Source organism: Mustela putorius, unplaced genomic scaffold (genome assembly GCF_011764305.1).
Source record: "Mustela putorius furo isolate JIRA1106 unplaced genomic scaffold, ASM1176430v1.1 tig00003853_pilon_pilon_pilon, whole genome shotgun sequence".
NCBI classification, from domain to species: Eukaryota; Metazoa; Chordata; class Mammalia; order Carnivora; family Mustelidae; genus Mustela; species Mustela putorius.
The window spans coordinates 32,443,616-32,461,752 of record NW_025422005.1 but is presented as its reverse complement, the minus strand read 5'-3'; the positions used below and the strand labels follow the sequence as shown (position 1 = coordinate 32,461,752).

Below are 18,137 nucleotides of genomic sequence, written 5' to 3'. Positions count from 1 at the left end.
GGGATAGAACATAGGTTCTTAGGAACCTAGACAGTATACTCCTCTTGATTTTCTCTGATTATAATTTATTTCTTCATTTCTACAAACCACCTTTCTTACCTTTCTGACACATGGCCATCCTGTACCTCTCGGGTTCGTAGCTTCTTCATTCAGGAGACCAGCCCAAACCATGTCAGTCCTAATTCTGAATTCCTAATGAAGAAAATCAATGTGAACAACTTAGGTCAGGTGTCAGCACTGGTTCTCATCCTTTAATTTGTTGTAGTACTTGTATTGCTGGTAGAGATAAAACTTTCAAGGCCCTGGGAATGGAGACAACTCTGAGAAAGGGCATGGTGAACTATTCAGAAGTTCTGATAAAAAGCAGCATGTACCCAGTGTTGGTGAGAAGAATTAGGATTTGAAGAGAGGATTTATTTTTTTTAGGATTCAGACCCTTTCCTTGTAGTCATATGGGTAGTGCATAGGAGACTTGATTCTCACCTTCCTTTTGGAATTGTGGATTTGGAATTGGACTCTTGTTTCAGTCATTTTTAGTTTGACAGATACATAATACATACCCATTATGTCCTTACTAGCATTCAAGATTCTCATAGAAACAACAAAAGAAAAGGACAACAGAAAGATTATTTTGCCCCATACTACTGATGCTTACTTGAGAGCCTACAGGGTAGATGCTTATGGACAGGTCCCTGTTGAAGGTTGTGCTGAATGGAGATTTTTAAGGATAGGAACAGCTTTCTTTGCAGTTAACACTCTTTTCTACCATCTCCCTACGTATATTTGGAACTTAGAAGGTGATATATTAGCTATGTATAAAAGTAGAATTGGAGGTTATGGGACAATGAGACTTCAAATTAGTAGAGCCTGAGAAAAAGATAATGCTTCTTTATTACAAGTAGGCCTATAGATGATTTAAAAAATAAAATCCCAAGAAGCCCATGCAATGCAATCAGAGGAACACTGGATTGGAAGCCGTATAAAATGGGGATAATCATTCATGCTTTTCCTTATAGCACAAATGTAGTTATTTTTGTTATTAATATCAAGACAAATCTATGGAGTTTAAATTCATAAAGGAAGATATTGCTGGTTTTCAGATTGATTTGAACGTTTTAATGGGTATCACTGTGATTTTAATTTGTCTTTCCCTGTTGACTAGTGATGTACTTCTTTTCATGTGCTTATTGACTACCTCTCTGCCTACTTGTGATCTCTTTCTCTCTGTCAAATAAATAAAATCTTTTTTTTTTAAGATTTTATTTATTTATATGACAGCGAGATACACAGTGAAAGAGGGAACACAAGCAGGGGGAGTGGAGAGGGAGCCAGATGCGGGGGCTGTATCCGAATTGGGGGTCTGACTGGAGCCAAAGGCAGACACTTAATGACTGAGCTACCCAGGTGCCCCCAGTTTTTTTGTTAGAGCAAAAAAGTTTAGAAATTTTTGGTTCCAATTTCTTTTTTCTTTTTATGTCTTAGCTGAGAAACCCTAACTACTCCAAATTACCCCCCCATATTTAAAACAGCTTAAAAAAAACTTTATTGAGATGTAATTGACATGGTTTGATGTGGTGAGTTCCCCCCACCTCAATGAAATTACTACCACAATATATCCATCATTCTCAAAAGTTTCCTGGTGTTGCTGTGTGATTCTTCCCTCTTGTTACTTTCTGCAAGGAATCAACTGATCTGCTTTTCTGCCTCTGAATGTATGTTTGCATTTTCTCAAGCTGTATAGAACTGGAACTGTACAGTATGTATTCTTTGTCCAGTTTCTTTCATTTAGCATAATTACCTTGAGAGTCACTGATGCATCAATAGTTAATACTTTTTTGTTCCATTCGATATATGTGCAACAATATTTACCTGCTGGTGCATTTTTGGATTGGTTTGGTTTTAGCTCTTACGAGTAAAAATGCAATGAACATTTGTATGTATGTCTTTGTGTGGACATATGATTTATTTTGGGTCAATAGTCGGGAATGAAATGATTGGATCGTATGGTAGGTTTATGTTTAACTTTTAAAAAAAGTGTCAAAATGTTTTTGAAAGTGGTGTACCATTTTACGTTCCCATTAGCAGTATGTGAGAGTTCTGGTTGCTCCATATTTTTGGCAATGCTGGGTACAGTTAGTTCTGGTAGGTATGTAGTGATACGTCCGTATAATTTTAATTTGTGATTTTTTAAAATCACTAATGATCTTGAGCATCTTTTCATGTGCTTCTTTAGCATCATATATTTTCTTATTGAGGTATCTGTTCAGATCTTTTGCCCATTTAAAAAAATTGGGGGTTTTTTATTAATTAAGTTTTGGGAATACAAAGGACTTGAGATACAAGTCCTTCTTAAGATACCCTCTTTGCATCCACTTTTCTTCCAGTCCGTCGCTTGTCCTTTTATTCTCCTAGTGGTGTCTTTGAAGGGCAGAAGTTTTTAATTTTGTTAAAGTCCAGCTTGCCAATTGTTTTCTTTTATGAATTGCAATTTTTTTTTCATGTCCTATCTGGGAAATATTTGCTTAACCAAATGTTACAAAGATTTTCTCTTACTTCTTCTAGATGTCTTCTAGTTTTAGCTTTTACTTTCTGTAATTCACTTTGCAGGTTTTTGTATATGATGTGAGATAAGGGATACTGTTTATGTTTTTCTGATATAGATAACCAATTGTTTTAGCATCATTTTTTGGATGGTCTTTCCTAATGTGGCACCTTGATCAAAAATCAGTTGATCAGGGCGCCTGGGTGGCTCAGTGGGTTAAGCCGCTGCCTTCGGCTCAGGTCATGATCTCAGGGTCCTGGGATCGAGTCCCGCATCGGGCTCTCTGCTCGGCAGGGAGCCTGCTTCTCTCTCTCTCTCTCTCTGCCTGCCTCTCCATCTACTTGTGATTTCTCTCTGTCAAATAAATAAATAAAACCTTTAAAAAAAAAAAAAAATCAGTTGATCAGTGAAGTAAGTGAAAGGGATTAAGAGGTATAGAATTCCAGTTACAAAATAAATAAGTCATAGAAATGAAAAGTATAGCATAGGAAATATAGGTAGTAATATTGTAGTAATGTTATTACTGGTAACTGTATTTACTGTGGTGAGCATTGAGTAACATTGAATTGTGGAATCAGTATATTGTACACCTGAAACTAATAAAACATTGTATGTCAACGATACTTTTTTTTTTTTAAGATTTTATTTATTTATTTGACAGAGAGAAATCACAAGTAGACAAGAGAGGCAGGCAGAGAGAGAGAGAGAGATAGAGGAAAGCAGGCTCCCTGCTGAGCAGAGAGCCCAATGCGGGACCCTGAGATCATGACCTGAGCCGAAGGCAGCGGCTTACCCCACTGAGCCACCCAGGTGCCCTCAACGATACTTTAATAAGAATAATTATAATAATAAATCAGTTGATGTACATGGGTGGGTTCGTTTTTGGACCCTGTTCTGTTGATTTATATGTCTGTCCTTGTACTAAAACCACTTGTGTTGGTTATAGTGTCTTAAAATCTGGTGGGCATAAGTACTCTGTTCTCTTCAAGTTGATAAAAGAACCTGATAATCAAGTATCTGTTTAGTGGCGGGTTGGAAGTTGAGGTAAAGAAAAACTCATATTTATAAACTGCAAAGTAAATTTTTAGAAGATGGTGAAGAATGTGAGCACATGTGAGGAAACAGGTCATTTCATTAAGAAAAGATAGTGATGATTTATGGAAGAAGTTGCTGTGCTTGATGAGAAGAAAAAGGATAAAGTCTGTTAAAGGCAGCAAAGCTGAGAAACTTTGAAGTGATGAAGACAAGAAACAAGAAATAGAAACAAAAATGTGGGGTCTTTAGGAGCCAATAGTAGAACAAGCAGAATAAATCTCTAGGCAGAGAGACTTCCTTAGGGTCTGCTAAGTTTAAGCTGAGCAGCTTTTTATAGATTACTGGTAATGTTGTACCCTAAATAGCACTGGGATTTCTATGGAAGTTAGTCCTTTTCAAACCTTTTCACACTATGGAATGATAATCAGTATTGATTTGTTATATAAACTGACAATGATTGATGTGCTCTTAGAATGGAAGGTCTGTTCATTTAGATTTTGATCGTATGGTCAATTGACTCATGGTGAAATTCCTTCAGAGTCTAGCTTAACTCATTCCCACTTATTTTTTGGAATTAATGAATATACCTTTGGAATAGTTCTGTAGTTTATTTATTTATTTATTTTTAATTTTTAAAGATTTTATTTATTTACTTTACAGACAGAGATCACAAGTAGACAGAGAGGCAGGCAGAGAGAGAGAGGGAAGCAGGCCCTCTGCAGAGCAGAGAGCCCGATGTAGGACTCGATCCCAGGACCCTGAGATCATGACCCGAGCCGAAGGCAGTGGCCCAACCCACTGAGCCATCCAGGCACCCTAGTTCTGTAGTTTTTCTCTCTTTCAGTGATTACTGTTTTAAAGTTTAGAATTGAGTGTCTTCTCCACCCAGCTCCCTGCCTCTCTATTCACTCTTTAAAATTTTTGGTCCATTTCTTATGAAAACTTGAAGTCTATTTAGTGTAATAGACTGAGTTCAGTCTAATTTTTTTTTTTTTAACTTAGTCATACTTGAAATTGTAACAAGGAATCTAAGAGTAGTAGATCTATGAGTAATCTAATCTTATATGATACTCTGAGAACAACTGTGACTCAAGTAATTTATACATATTACAGATACTCTGTATTGTTAAATAGCTGTATATCAGATTGCCTATTTAAGATGACTTAAAGGAAATTAAGAGGTTGATTTTTGGCCTTTTCAGATTCTGTGCACCTCATGAAAAGCCTGATGTTACCTACTTCTTGTGGCCAGGGAAACATAAATGATACTGAACTTTATTTATTTTTAAAGATTTGAGTTATTACCTGAGAGAGAGTGAGAAAGAGCAAGCATGAGCTGGGGGTGGGGGGCAGAGGGAGAGGAAAAAGCAGGCTTTCAGGGGCGAGGGGACTTGATCTCAGGGTCCTGGGATCACAGCCTGAGCCAATGGCAGACACTGAATTGAGCCACCCAGGCGTTCCACAATGTGGAACCCATTTTGTTGTATGTTCTACACTGTGCAGATTTCATTGACAAAGGAGGAAACAAGCAAGCATATCTTTTTTTTTTTTTTTAAAGATTTTATTTATTTGACAGAGACACAGTGAGAGAGGGAACACAAGCAGGTGGAGTGGGAGAGGGAGAAGCAGGCTTCCTGATGAGCAGGGAGCCCGATGTTGGTCTCTATTCCAGGACCCTTAGGATCTGAGCTGAAGGCAGATGCTTAGCAACTGAGCCATCCAGGCACCCCCCCCCTTTTTTTTAAGGTGTCTAATAGTTGTAATTTTTTAAAAAAAGATTTTATTTATTTGGCAGACAGAAAGAGAGAGGGGGGAAGCAGGCTCTCTGCTGAGCAGGGGCTCGATCCCAGAACCCTGGGATCATGACCTGAGCCAAAGGCAGAGGCTTTAACCCACTGGGCCATCCAGGCGCCCCTAATAGTTGTAATTTTTGAATGTCTACTCTATGCCAGACATTAACTCTGTATTATGGTGTTCCACGTTTACTACTCACAGCAGATCTGTTTGTTAGCCTTGTCTAGGGATGCATTTAATAAGTGGGAGAGTGAGAATTCAAGCTTTTTGAGTGACTCAGAAGCCCTTATTCTTCATTACATTTGTACTGTACTGGAAACTGTAATCTTTGGCCTTTGAGTTGATGAGTTATTGTAACATGGTTCTTAAGTTTTTGGTCTCAAAAATTACTTAGTATCCAAGGAGCTTTTGTTTATGTGTTGTATCTATTAAAATGTATTGCATTAGTAATTAAAACTAAGAGGAAATTAAAATATTTATTAATTTACATAGAAATGACAGCAAACCCACAATATGTTAACAAAGACATGTTTTATGAAACATTAACTATATTTTCCAAAACAAAACAAAGTAAGGTTAGCATTGCTTTACAGTTTTGCAAATTCTTAAAAATTTTCTTTTAGTTTTTAAAGATTTTATTTATTTGCCAGAGAGAGAGAGAACGCAAGCAGGTGAGTGGCAGGCAGAGGGAGAAGTAGGCTCCATGCTGAGCAAGGACTCTGATGTGCGCCTTGATACCAGGACCTTGGAATCATGACCTGAGCCAAAGACAGATGCTTAACTGACTGAGCCACCAGGGTTCCCAACATTTTTGCAAATTTTAAAAACTGATTTAATAGAGCTGGATTCTCATTCTGCCTGTGCATTCAGTCTGATGTGGTAACACCCATCACATGGCATGTGAAAAGCTCCACTGTACACTTATCAGAGGATTAGAGTGGAAAAGGCAGATAACATCTTATTATGAAAATGTTTTGACCCTTCGGATTCCCTGAAAGGGTTTCTGGACCACACTTTGAGGACAGCTGAATCCTAGACATCACATGTAGAGTTTAAGCTATTTAGTATTTTCTGTGCATCATACTTAACCCTAAAAAGACAGGATTACCTTCTATGAATGTTAGCTTCTGCCAGCACTGATGCCAGACTACTGGTATAATGTGTAGTGAGTAGGATTGTAGAGAGGTTAGTATAGACACTTTATCCACTGAGCCACCCAGGCGCCCCTAGTATAGATACTTTAATGAGATAGGATGAACCAGTGGATGGATATGTGTTACTCAGAGGACTTTTATTATATGTATATTATACATACCTGTATTTTAAACTAAGTATAAGGTGTATTAACGGCAGATTCTGGGTTTTTAACCTTGTTTTTGAAGATTTTATTTGAGAGAGAGCAACCCAGAGAAAAAGCAGGAGGAGAGAGAGAAGCAGACTCCCCACTGAGCAGGGAGCCCGACATGGCACTTGATCCTAGAAGCCTGGAATCATGACCTGAGCAGAAGGCAGAATTTAACCAACCAAGCCACCCAGGTGCCCCAGGGTTTTTAATTTTTTGTTTAAGAGAGAGTGAGCACACACACGGTGCACATGAGTGGGGTGAGGGAGGGTTGGGGTGGGGGATGGAAAGGGAGAGAAAGAATCCTGAGAAGGCTCAAAGCTCAGCAGCATGGAGCCCAACACAGGGTTTGATCCCAGGACCCCGAGCCAAAATCAAGAGTCGAACACACACACAAAAAGAGTCAAACGCTTAACTGTCTGAGCCACCTAGGTACCCCTCTGTGTTTAACAGCTACAAAGATGGCTTTTAGTGTTCTTGTGTTAAAGGAACTAGTGTTCATCAGTTTTTCTAGCTACTCAGAGACAGATTCCAGTAGATGAGATTTAAATGCAAAATACAGTACTTACTTGATGACAGAATACAGTTGAGTGGTTAATGCCCAGAAATGTTTATTTTTTCCTTCCTACATTATGGAACAAAAGATAGCTAAGATGAGAATTAAACATACAAATATATTTTGACCACATGATCCCTAAGTTTGTAGTCTGAATGGAGTTCTAAGTAGGAATATGGCTTGTATGAACTTAGAATACAGTTTTATGAATCTAAGAATATATGTAGAGTAATTTGGAGAGAGTCTAGAAAAGAGCAGTTAATTTATTAGGGTTCCAAATTCAGATCCTGTTGGAGAAGTTCTGGACTTCAAACCTACAGAAAACGGATTCTAAGCTGTGTTAATATTGTAAAATATGTGAAGCATCCTTATGAATAGAACTCTGACCAGTTCTCATTTTCCAAGAAAGAATTTAAAGAAATATTCTTCATAGCAAGGGAGATCTAGATTAGCCAGTTAAAACTTTTAATCTTGGGGCACCTGCGTGGCTCAGTGGGTTAAGCCACTGCCTTTGGGTCAGGTCATGATCTCAGGGTCCTGGGATCGAGCCCTGCATTGGGCTCTCTGCTTGGCAGAGAGCCTGCTTCCTCCTCTCTCTCTCTGCCTGCCTCTCTGCCTACTTGTGATCTCTGTCTGTCAAATAAATATATAACATTAAAAAAAAAAACTTTTAATCTTTTAAAAAGAATTATTTATTTTTAAAATAATCTCTTTGCCCAAGATAGGGCTCAAATTCATGACCCCAAGATCAGGAGTTGTATGCTTTATCAGATGAGCCAGCCAGGTGCCCGCCTGGCCAGTTAAACCTTTTTTTTAAAAAAAACACATACCTTAGGGGTACCTGAGTGGCACAGTCAGTTAAGTGTCTGCCTTTGGCTCAGGTCATGATGCCAGGGTCCTGGGGTCAAGCCCCGTATCGGGCTCCCTGTTCGCTAGGAAGCCTGCTTGTCCTTCTCCCACTCTGCCTGCTGTGTTCCCTCTCTTGCTGTGTTTCTCTGTCAAATAAATAAAATCTTAAGAAAACCCCCAAACCAAAAAACAAACAAAAAACCCCAACACATACCTTAGAGTTATATATCTTAGAACAGATTAAGTTGTGAAATTTTCTCCCCGTGGAGATCTTAAAGAATATTCTTAGTCTTCAAAATAGTTAATACTAGGACTTTAGAAAATGACTGAATGAGGTTCTTTTTCATCTCAGATTTTATGGTAAATAGCTCTTCTATCATAATAGTTTTACAAATTATAGTTGTCTCACTAAATCTCCCAGATTTTTCTATTTTTTTTTTTTGAAAGATTTGTATTTATTTGAGAGAGAGAGAGAACATGAGAGAGGCGAGGGTCAGAGGGAGAAGCAGAATCTGCTGAGCAGGGAGCCTGATGGAGGCTTGATCCTGGGATTGTGGGATCATAACCTAAACTGAAGGCAGCTGCTTAACCAACTGAGCCCACCTGGGCGCCCTAAATCTCCGAGATTTTTGCATTAGCTGTTTTATGACTATTCTTGGAATTTTAGGGGGGAAGAGAAGTTGTGAAAGTCAAAAAGTTTGAAGAGTGACCTACTATCTGTGTATTGGATTCCTTCTCCCAAATTATGATTCTTCCACCTGTTTTTTCACTTCAAACTAGTGAGGATTTTTCAGGTTATTTTTTTAAAAAGGTCATTGCTTATAGGAAGTTTAAAAGGCTCAGTTATTCATACCTTCGTGGAGATTAGTTTTCTGCTACTTCAGGAATCATCATATCATCTTACTCTATGGGGAAAGGCATGTTCTTAGTTCTCATATGTAGTCTACCAACAAAATTTTAATACCTAATCCTTTCTGGGTCACTTTAGTCATTTCATTGAGGCTGCTAAACAGTTACTGTGTCATGTAGGACATGAAAGTTTAAAGCCACCAAGAGTGAGAGCCATTTAAAATTTGGAAAATTCTGGGGGCCTGGCTGGTTCATTCAGTAGAGTGCCACAACTCTTCATCTTTTCCCAAGGGAGACAACCCAGAGTTTTATCCAGTTATGATAATTAGCTGAAAAACTCAGCTCTTTTTTTTTTTTTTAACAATTTTTAAAAATTTATTTATTTATTTATTTATTTAATAAACATATAATATATTTTTATCCCCAGGGGTACAGGTCTGTGAATCGCTGGGTTTACACATTTCACAGCACTCACCATAGCACATACACTCCCCAATGTCCATAACCCCACCCCCCTTCTCCCAACCCCCCTTCCCCCAGCAACCCTCAGTTTGTTTTGTGAGATTACGAGTCACTTATGGTTTGTCTCCCTCCCAATCCCATCATGTTTCATTTATTCTTCTCCTGCCCCCTAACCCCCCCATGTTGCATCTCCACTTCCTCATATGAGGGAGATCATGTGATAGTGTCTTTCTCTGCTTGACTTATTTTGCTAAGCATGATACCCTCTAGTTCCATCCACATCATCGCAAATGGCAAGATTTCATTTCTTTTGATGACTGCATAGTATTCCATTGTGTATATATACCACATCTTCTTTATCCAGTCATCTGATGATGGACATCTAGGTTCTTTCCATAGTTTGGCTATTGTAGACATTGCTGCTATAAACATTCGGGTGCACGTGCCCCTTCGGATCACGATGTTTGTATCTTTATGGTAAATACCCAGTAGTGCAATTGCTGGGTCATAGGGTAGTTCTATTTTCAACATTTTGAGGAACCTCCATGCTGTTTTCCAGAGTGGTTGCACCAGCTTGCATTCCCACCGACAGTGTAGGAGGGTTCTCCTTTCTCCGCATCCTCGCCTGCAGCTGTCATTTCCTGACTTGTTAATTTTAGCCATTCTGACTGGTGTGAGGTGATATCTCATTGTGGTTTTGATTTGTATTTCCCTGATGCCGAGTGATGTGGAGGAGTTTTTCATGTGTCTTTTGGCCATCTGGATGTCTTCCTTGCAGAAATGTCTGTTCATGTCTTCTGCCCATTTCTTGATTGGATTATTTGTTCTTTAGGTGTTGAGTTTGCTAAGTTCTTTATAGATTTTGGACACTAGTCTTTTATCTGCTATGTCATTTGCAGATATCTTCTCCCATTCTGTCAGTTGTCTTTTGGTTTGGTTTGGTTTCCTTTGCTGTGCAAAAGGTTTTGATCTTGATGAAGTCCCAATAGTTCATTTTTGCCCTTGCTTCCCTTGCCTTTGGCGATGTTCCTAGGAAGATGATGCTGCGGCTGAGGTCAGAGAGGTTGCTGCCTGTGTTCTCCTCAAGGATTTTGATGGATTCCTTTCTCACATTGAGGTCTTTCATCCATTTGGAGTCTATTTTTGTGTGTGGTGTAAGGAAATGGTCCAGTTTCATTTATCTGCATGTGGCTGTCCAATTTTCCCAACACCATTTGTTGAAGAGGCTGTCTTTTTTCCATTGGACATTCTTTCCTGCTTTGTTGAAGAATAGTTGACCATAGAGTTGAGGGTCTATTTCTGGGCTCTCTATTCTGTTCCATTGATCTATATGTCTGTTTTTGTGCCAGTACCATGCTGTCTTGATGATGACAGCTTTGTAATAGAGCTTGAAGTCCGGAACTGTGATGCCACCAACTTTAGCTTTCTTTTTCAATATTCCTTTGGCTATTCGAGGTCATTTCTGGTTCCATATAAATTTTAGAATTATTTGTTCCATTTCTTTGAAAAAGATGGATGGTACTTTGGTAGGAATTGCATTAAATGTGTAGATTGCTTTAGGTAGCATGGACATTTTCACAATATTTATTCTTCCAATCCAGGAGCATGGAACATTTTTCCATTTCTTTGTGTCTTCCTCAATTTCTTTCATGAGTACTTTATAGTTTTCTGAGTATAGATTCTTAGCCTCTTTGGTTAGGTTTATTCCTAGGTATCTTATAATTTTGGGTGCAATTGTAAACGGGATTGACTCCTTAATTTCTCTTTTTCTGTCTTGTTGTTGGTGTAGAGAAATGCAACTGATTTCTGTGCATTGATTTTATATCCTGACACTTTACTGAATTCCTGTACAAGTTCTAGCAGTTCTGGAGTGGAGTCTTTTGGGTTTTCCACATATAGTATCTTTTCCTCTGTGAAGAGTGATAGTTTGACTTCTTCTTTGCCGATTTGGATGTTTTTGTGCCAGTACCATGCTGTCTTGATGATGACAGCTTTGTAATAGAGCTTGAAGTCTGGAACTGTGATGCCACCAACTTTAACTTTCTTCTTCAATATTCCTTTGGCTATTCGAGATCATTTCTGGTTCCATATAAATTTTAGGATTATTTGTTCCATTTCTTTAATTTCCTTTTGTTGTCTGATTGCTGAGGCTAGGACTTCTAGTACTGTGTTGAATAGCAGTGGTGATAATGGACATCCCTGCCGTGTTCCTGACCTTAGAGGAAAAGCTTTCAGTTTTTCTCCATTGAGAATGATATTTGCGGTGGGTTTTTCATAGATGGCTTTGATAATATTGAGGTATGTGCCCTCTATCCCTACACTTTGAAGAGTTTTGATCAGGAAGGGATGCTGTACTTTGTCAAATGCTTTTTCAGTATCTATTGAGAGTATCATATGGTTCTTGTTCTTTCTTTTATTAATGTGTTGTATCACATTGATTGATTTGCAGATGTTGAACCAACCTTGCAGCCCTGGAATAAATCCCAATTGGTCATGGTGAATAATCCTTTTAATGTACTGTTGAATCCTATTGGCTAGTAATTTGGTGAGAATTTTGGCATCTGTGTTCATCAAGGATATTGGTCTAGTTCTCTTTTTTTGATGGAATTCTTGTCTGGTATTGGGATCAAGGTGATGCTGGCCTCATAAAATGAGTTTGGAAGTTTTCCTTCCATTTCTATTTTTTGGAACAGTTTCAGGAGAATAGGAATTAGTTCTTCTTTAAATGTTTGGTACAATTTCCCTGGGAAGCCATCTGTCCCTGGGCTTTTGTTTGTTTGGAGATTTTTGATGACTGTTTCAATCTCCTTATTGGTTATGGGTCTGTTCAAGTTTTCTATTTCTTCCTGGTTCAGTTGTGGTAGTTTATATGTCTCTAGGAATGCATCCATTTCTTCCAGATTGTCAAATTTGTTGGCGTAGAGTTGCTCATAGTATGTTCTTGTAATTGTCTGTATTTCTTTGGTGTTAGTTGGGATCTCTCCTCTTTCATTCATGATTTTATTTATTTGGGTCCTTTCTCTTTTCTTTTTGATAAATCTGGCCGGGGGTTTATCAATCTTATTAATTCTTTCAAAGAACCAGCTCCTAGTTTCATTGATTTATTCTGTTGGGGTTTTTTTTTGTTTCTATTTCATTGATTTCTGCTCTGATCTTTATGATTTCTCTTCTCCTGCTGGGTTTAGGGTTTCTTTCTTGTTCTTTCTCCAGCTCCTTTAGGTGTAGGGTTAAGTTGTGTACCTGAGACCTTTCTTGTTTCTTGAGAAAGGCTTGTATCGCTATATATTTTCCTCTCAGGACTGCGCTTTGTTGTGTCCCACAGATTTTGAACCGTTGTGCTTTGAACCATTGTGTTTTCATTATCATTTGTTTCCATGAATTTTTTTTCAATTCTTCTTTAATTTCCTGGTTGACCCATTCATTCTTTAGAAGGATTCTGTTTAGTCTCCATGTATTTGGGTTCTTTTCAAACTTCCTTTTGTGGTTGAGTTCTAGCTTTAGAGCATTGTGGTCTGAAAATATGCAGGGAATGATCCCAGTCTTTTGATCCCGGTTGAGTCCTGATTTAGGACCGAGGATGTGATCTATTCTGGAGAATGTTCCATGTGCACTAGAGAAGAATGTGTATTCTGTTGCTTTGGGATGAAATGTTCTGAATATATCTGTGATGTCCATCTTGTCCAGTGTGTCATTTAAGGCCTTTATTTCCTTGTTGATCTTTTGCTTGGATGATCTGTCCATTTCAGTGAGGGGAGTGTTAAAATCCCCTACTATTATTGTATTATTGTTGATGTGTTTCTTTGATTTTGTTATTAATTGGTTTATATAGTTGGTTGCTACCACGTTAGGGGCATAGATATTTAAAATTGTTAGATCTTCTTGTTGGACAGATCCTTTGAGTATGATGTAGTGTCCTTCTTCATCTCTTATTATAGTCTTTGGCTTAAAATCTAATTGATCTGATATAAGGATTGCCACTCCTGCTTTCTTCTGATGTCCATTAGCATGGTAAATTGTTTTCCACCCCCTCACTTTAAATCTCCAGGTGTCTTCGGGTCTAAAGTGAGTTTCTTGTAGGTAACATATAGATGGGTTTTGTTTTTTTATCCATTCTGATACCCCGTGTCTTTTGATTGGGACCTTTAGCCCATTGACATTCAGGGTAACTATTGAGAGATATGAACTTAGTGCCATTGTATTGCCTATAAGGTGACTGTTACTGTATATTGTCTCTGTTCTTTTCTGATCTACTACTTTTAGGTTCTCTCTTTGCTTAGAGGACCCCTTTCAATATTTCCTGTAGAGCTGGTTTGGTGTTTGCAAATTCTTTCAGTTTTTGTTTGTCCTGGAAGCATTTTATCTCTCCTTCTATTTTGAATGATAGCTTAGCTGGATATAGTATTCTTGGCTGCATGTTTCTTTTGTTTAGTGCTCTGAATATATCACGCCAGTTCTTTCTGTCCTGCCAGGTCTCTGTGGATAAGTCTGCTGCCAATCTAATATTTTTACCATTGTATGTTACAGACTTCTTTTCCCAGGCTGCTTTCAGGATTTTCTCTTTGTCACTCAGACTTGTAAATTTTACTATTAGGTGATGAGGTATGGACCTGTTCTTATTGATTTTGAGGGGGGTTCTCTGCACCTCCTGGATTTTGATGCTTTTTCCCTTTGCCATATTCGGGAAATTCTCTCCAATAATTCTGTCCAATATACCTTCTGCTCCCCTCTCTCTTTCTTCTTCTTCTGGAATCCCAATTATTCTAATGTTGTTTCGTCTTATAGTGTCACTTATCTCTCAAATTCTCCCCTCGTGGTCCAGTAGCTGTTTGTCCCTCTTTTGCTCAGCTTCTTTGTTATCTGTCATTTGGTCTTCTATATTCCTAATTCTTTCTTCTGCCTCATTTATCCTAGCAGTGAGAGCCTCCATTTTTGATTGCACCTCATTAATAGCGTTTTTGATTTCAACTTGGTTAGATTTTAGTTCTTTTATTTCTCCAAATAGAGTTTTTATATCTCCCGAGATGGTTTCTCTAATATCTTCCATGCCTTTTTCGAGCCCGGCTAGAACCTTGAGAATTGTCATTCTGAACTCTGGATCTGACATATTACCAATGTCTGTATTGATTAGGTCCCTAGCCTTTGGTACTTCCTCTTGTTCTTTTTTTTTTTGTGGTGAATTTTTCCGCCTTGTCATTTTGCCCAGGTAAGAGTATATAAAGGTGCAAGTAAAATACTAAAAGGGTGGCAAAGACCCCAGGAAAATATGTTTTAAGCAAATCAGAAGAGATCCCAAATCGTTGGCGGGAGAACGGGGATTAAAAAGAGGTTCAGAAAAAAAAAAGAATTAAAAAGATAAAACAAATAAAGAAAAAATATAAAAAAGAAAGAAAAAAATATATATTAGATAAACTAGTTAAAAAACATTAAAAAAAGAAAAGGGTAAAAGTTAAAAAAAATCTAGCAGAAGAAGAAAAAAAATTGAAAAAGAAAAAAAGACTAAATTAACTGCAAGACTAAAGAATCATGGGGAGAAAGCCATGAGTTCCGTGCTTTGCTTTCTCTTCCTCTGGAATTCGGCTGCTCTCCTTGGTATTGAAACTGCACTCCTTGGTAGGTAAACTTGATCCTGGCTGGGTTTCTTGTTGATCTTCTGGGGGAGGGGCCTGTTGTAGTGATTCTCAAGTGTCTTTGCCCCAGGCAGAATTGCACCGCCCTTACCAGGGGCCGGGCTGAGTAATCCACTTGGTTTGCTTTTTGGGAACTTTTGTTCCTGAGCGCTCTCCATAGAGTTCTGGAGGACGGGAATGAAATTGGCGGCCTCCCAGTCTCCACCCTAGAGGAGCCGAGGGCTCAGGGCCCCACTCCTCAGTGCGCCCTCAGAGAATAGCGCCCAATTACTCCTGTCTCCCTGGCCTCCGGCCCTGCTCCCAGCGGTGAGCTCTGCGACCGGTTCAAGGTAATCCCGAGCTGAGAGCTCACTCCTTGGCTATGTCTCTGTAGCCGGCTTCCCCGTTCTGATACCTGCAAGCTCTGTGACACTCAGATACCCCCCCCCCCCCCCACACACATCCTTCTGTGACCCTGCGGGACCTGAGGCCACGCCGACCCCGCGTGGGCTTCACCCGGGTTTAGCCTCTGGAGCGATGTCCCTCAGCGGAGCGGACTTTTAAAAGTCCCGATTTTGTGCTCCGATGCTCTGCCGCTTGCCGGGAGCTGGCCCCTCCCATGCGTTCTAACTTTCGTCGCTTTGTATTTACTTCTATGCCAGTCCTACCTTTCAGAAAGTGGTTGATTTTCTGTTTCTAGAATTGCTGTTCTTCTCTTCAGTCTCCCGTTGCATTTGTAGGTGTTTGTAATCTTTAGATAAGCTAGCTAGCTGATCTCCTGCTACCTGAAGTAGTCTCAGCCTGCTACTACTCTGCCCTCTTGACTCCTCCCCTCAACACTTTTTTTTTTTTAAGATTTTATTTATTTATTTGACAGACAGAGATCACAAGTAGGCAGAGAGGCAGGCAGAGAGAGAGGAGGGAGCAGGCTCCCTGCTGAGCAGAGAGCCTAATGCGGGGCTTGATCCCAGGACCCTGGGATCATGACCTGAGCCGAAGGCAGAGGCTTTAACCCACTGAGCCTCCTCGGCGCCTCAAAATCTCAGCTCTTGAGGTAGTGTCTCTTTCATCAGATGCTGGTGTGGCTTCCTGTTTTTCAAAGATCTATAAACAAAAAATAAGTTATTTACATTCTACCTAATATATAGTGGTGGAGAAAGAATTAGGATAACAGCAATAAAAGGTAATATTCAGAAAAGGGGATAATGGGAAACACTCAATAGTATTAGCTCATTATAGAATCTTATTGGGTAGGAGTGACAGTGATTCCTTGACAATGTGATAAGTTCCTTAATTTTGCTCTTTGGTAGGGCTTCCATTGTCTCCTATGCCTTGTGGAAGGTCTACCTTTTCCATTATCTTCCGTGGCCACATCTGAGATGAATATAAGTGAAGATGCCCTTTCTGGGAAATGTGTAGCTTTTATAGCTCACTGCTTGTTGATGAGCTTGGGTATTATTTTGGAAACTTAAGAGGCCTTTGCAGTCTAGTCTCTTTTTCTCCCCCCACCTTCCATACAATTATCTTAAAATATTTAGTTTCTAGACTTTTTGCTGCTTTGATCTGCAATGCCTGTCCAGACAGAATTTTTCAGTGTGAAGACTGTGCTCTTTGTTCTCCATGTACCCCAGGAATTTCCAGTCTTGTTTTGGTGCCATGGAGGCCCTTCCACAGTCTCGTGAAACCTGTGAATCCGACTCAGGATAATGTCTCAAAATTCACAGAATAAAGTACTTAGGATTACAAAGGAAACCAATTATATTGAAATATGGTTAGCAAAATATTAACTTTGAAACATAGTAATGTTAAACATTAAATAACAGTAAATAAAAGATCTAGTGGCAAATCTAATACACCAGCATAATTTTTAAGTAGTTAAGTTTAAAAGTTGAGATTCTGCAACATCTGCATGTGAGAAGAATACATTTGTGATTTTTGTTGCTGGCCAAGTTGCAAGTACTGTTAGTGCTATGATGGTGTTGTCTAGTTTCATAATTAAAGGAAATGCTAAATTTTGGTTACAAGTTAGTGGAAATAAACAGTATTTTTTCCCCATCCAAGTTCATTGACCTCTTCTGGCTTTTAAGGGAAAGATGGTTCTGATGAGGCCATTTGAAACAATGGTGGAAAACAGGGGTGGAAAGAAAATACTGTTATGATATTGCTTTGTGTGGCAAGGTACCAGTCTTCTCTGGTAGTTTTGGCCGCAGTTTTGCAGCTACCATTTAATTACTTCAGTTTGCTGGTTCAGAAGCATTTGGTGTTTTTTCAGCTATGCAAGGCTTTAAATTATAGGACTGTTAGCTTAAATTGCAGGCCATAGGCAGGGAGTTACCTCCCTTAGCAAATCTGCATTTTTCTCCCTCTGCTTGCAGCTCTAATCGCAGTTTGTTTATCTCTCAGGACTTTAAGTGACAAGAAGGAGCCAACGCATGCCAACGTTCTAAATTTTTTCTGTATTTCTCTTCTTGCAGTAGCCTTAGCTGGCCTGTGGTTTGCTTTCTAACTTAATGTAGATGGCCAGATTTGACCAAATCCTGTCACTCTTTGTCACTGCAGTATCAGAGTTAATGTTTGCCTTATCAACCTCTCCTTTAAGAGTGTCTTACTTGGGGCGCCTGGGTGGCTCAGAGGGTTAAAAGCCTCAGCCTTTGGCTCAGGTCATGATCCCAGTGTCCTGGGATCAAGCCCCGCATCAGTAAAATCTTTAAAAAAAAAAAAAAAGAGTGTCTTACTTTAGGTTTTCTTGTGTTCCCCACTTCCATATGCCAGATTTGACTTTTGTTAAGAATTGCATTCATCCACTGGTGATATCTTTTTATGGTAGTTAAGCACATAAGTCTGGAAGGTGAGCAGTTCAGGGCTCAGATGGCAGCTTCACAATTGCTTCACAAAAGACTCAGGGACCCGATTCCTTCTCTCTGCTCCTCTGTTCTCAGTGTATGGCTTCCATTTTCAAAGATCACCTTATGATGCAAGATGACACTGGAGCAGTAGCTATTGTGTCTTCAGAGAGCCAGAATGGAAAGAGGCACAGTGCCATCCAGAATTAAATTGAGATTGTATTCCTCAGGAAGAAGGTAAAAACAGATGTTAGGTGGC

At 39.1% G+C, this 18,137-nt stretch overlaps 1 protein-coding gene across 5 annotated transcripts in view; it reads left to right on the top strand.

The window, feature by feature from the left end:
* The window catches only part of FOXJ3 (forkhead box J3), a 154,898-nt gene that overhangs the window by 31,457 nt on the left and 105,304 nt on the right, over positions 1–18,137 (top strand). Inside the window, exon 1 of one of the 5 annotated variants that reach the window (XM_045064327.1) lies at positions 6,886–6,907. The exons of 3 other annotated variants lie outside the window; for them this stretch is intronic. The gene's annotated coding sequence lies outside the window, so the exon portion shown is untranslated. Of the gene's footprint in view, positions 1–6,885; positions 6,908–15,273; positions 15,386–18,137 lie in introns of those variants that run through there. One more of the 5 variants, XM_045064329.1, reaches the window with a different exon arrangement.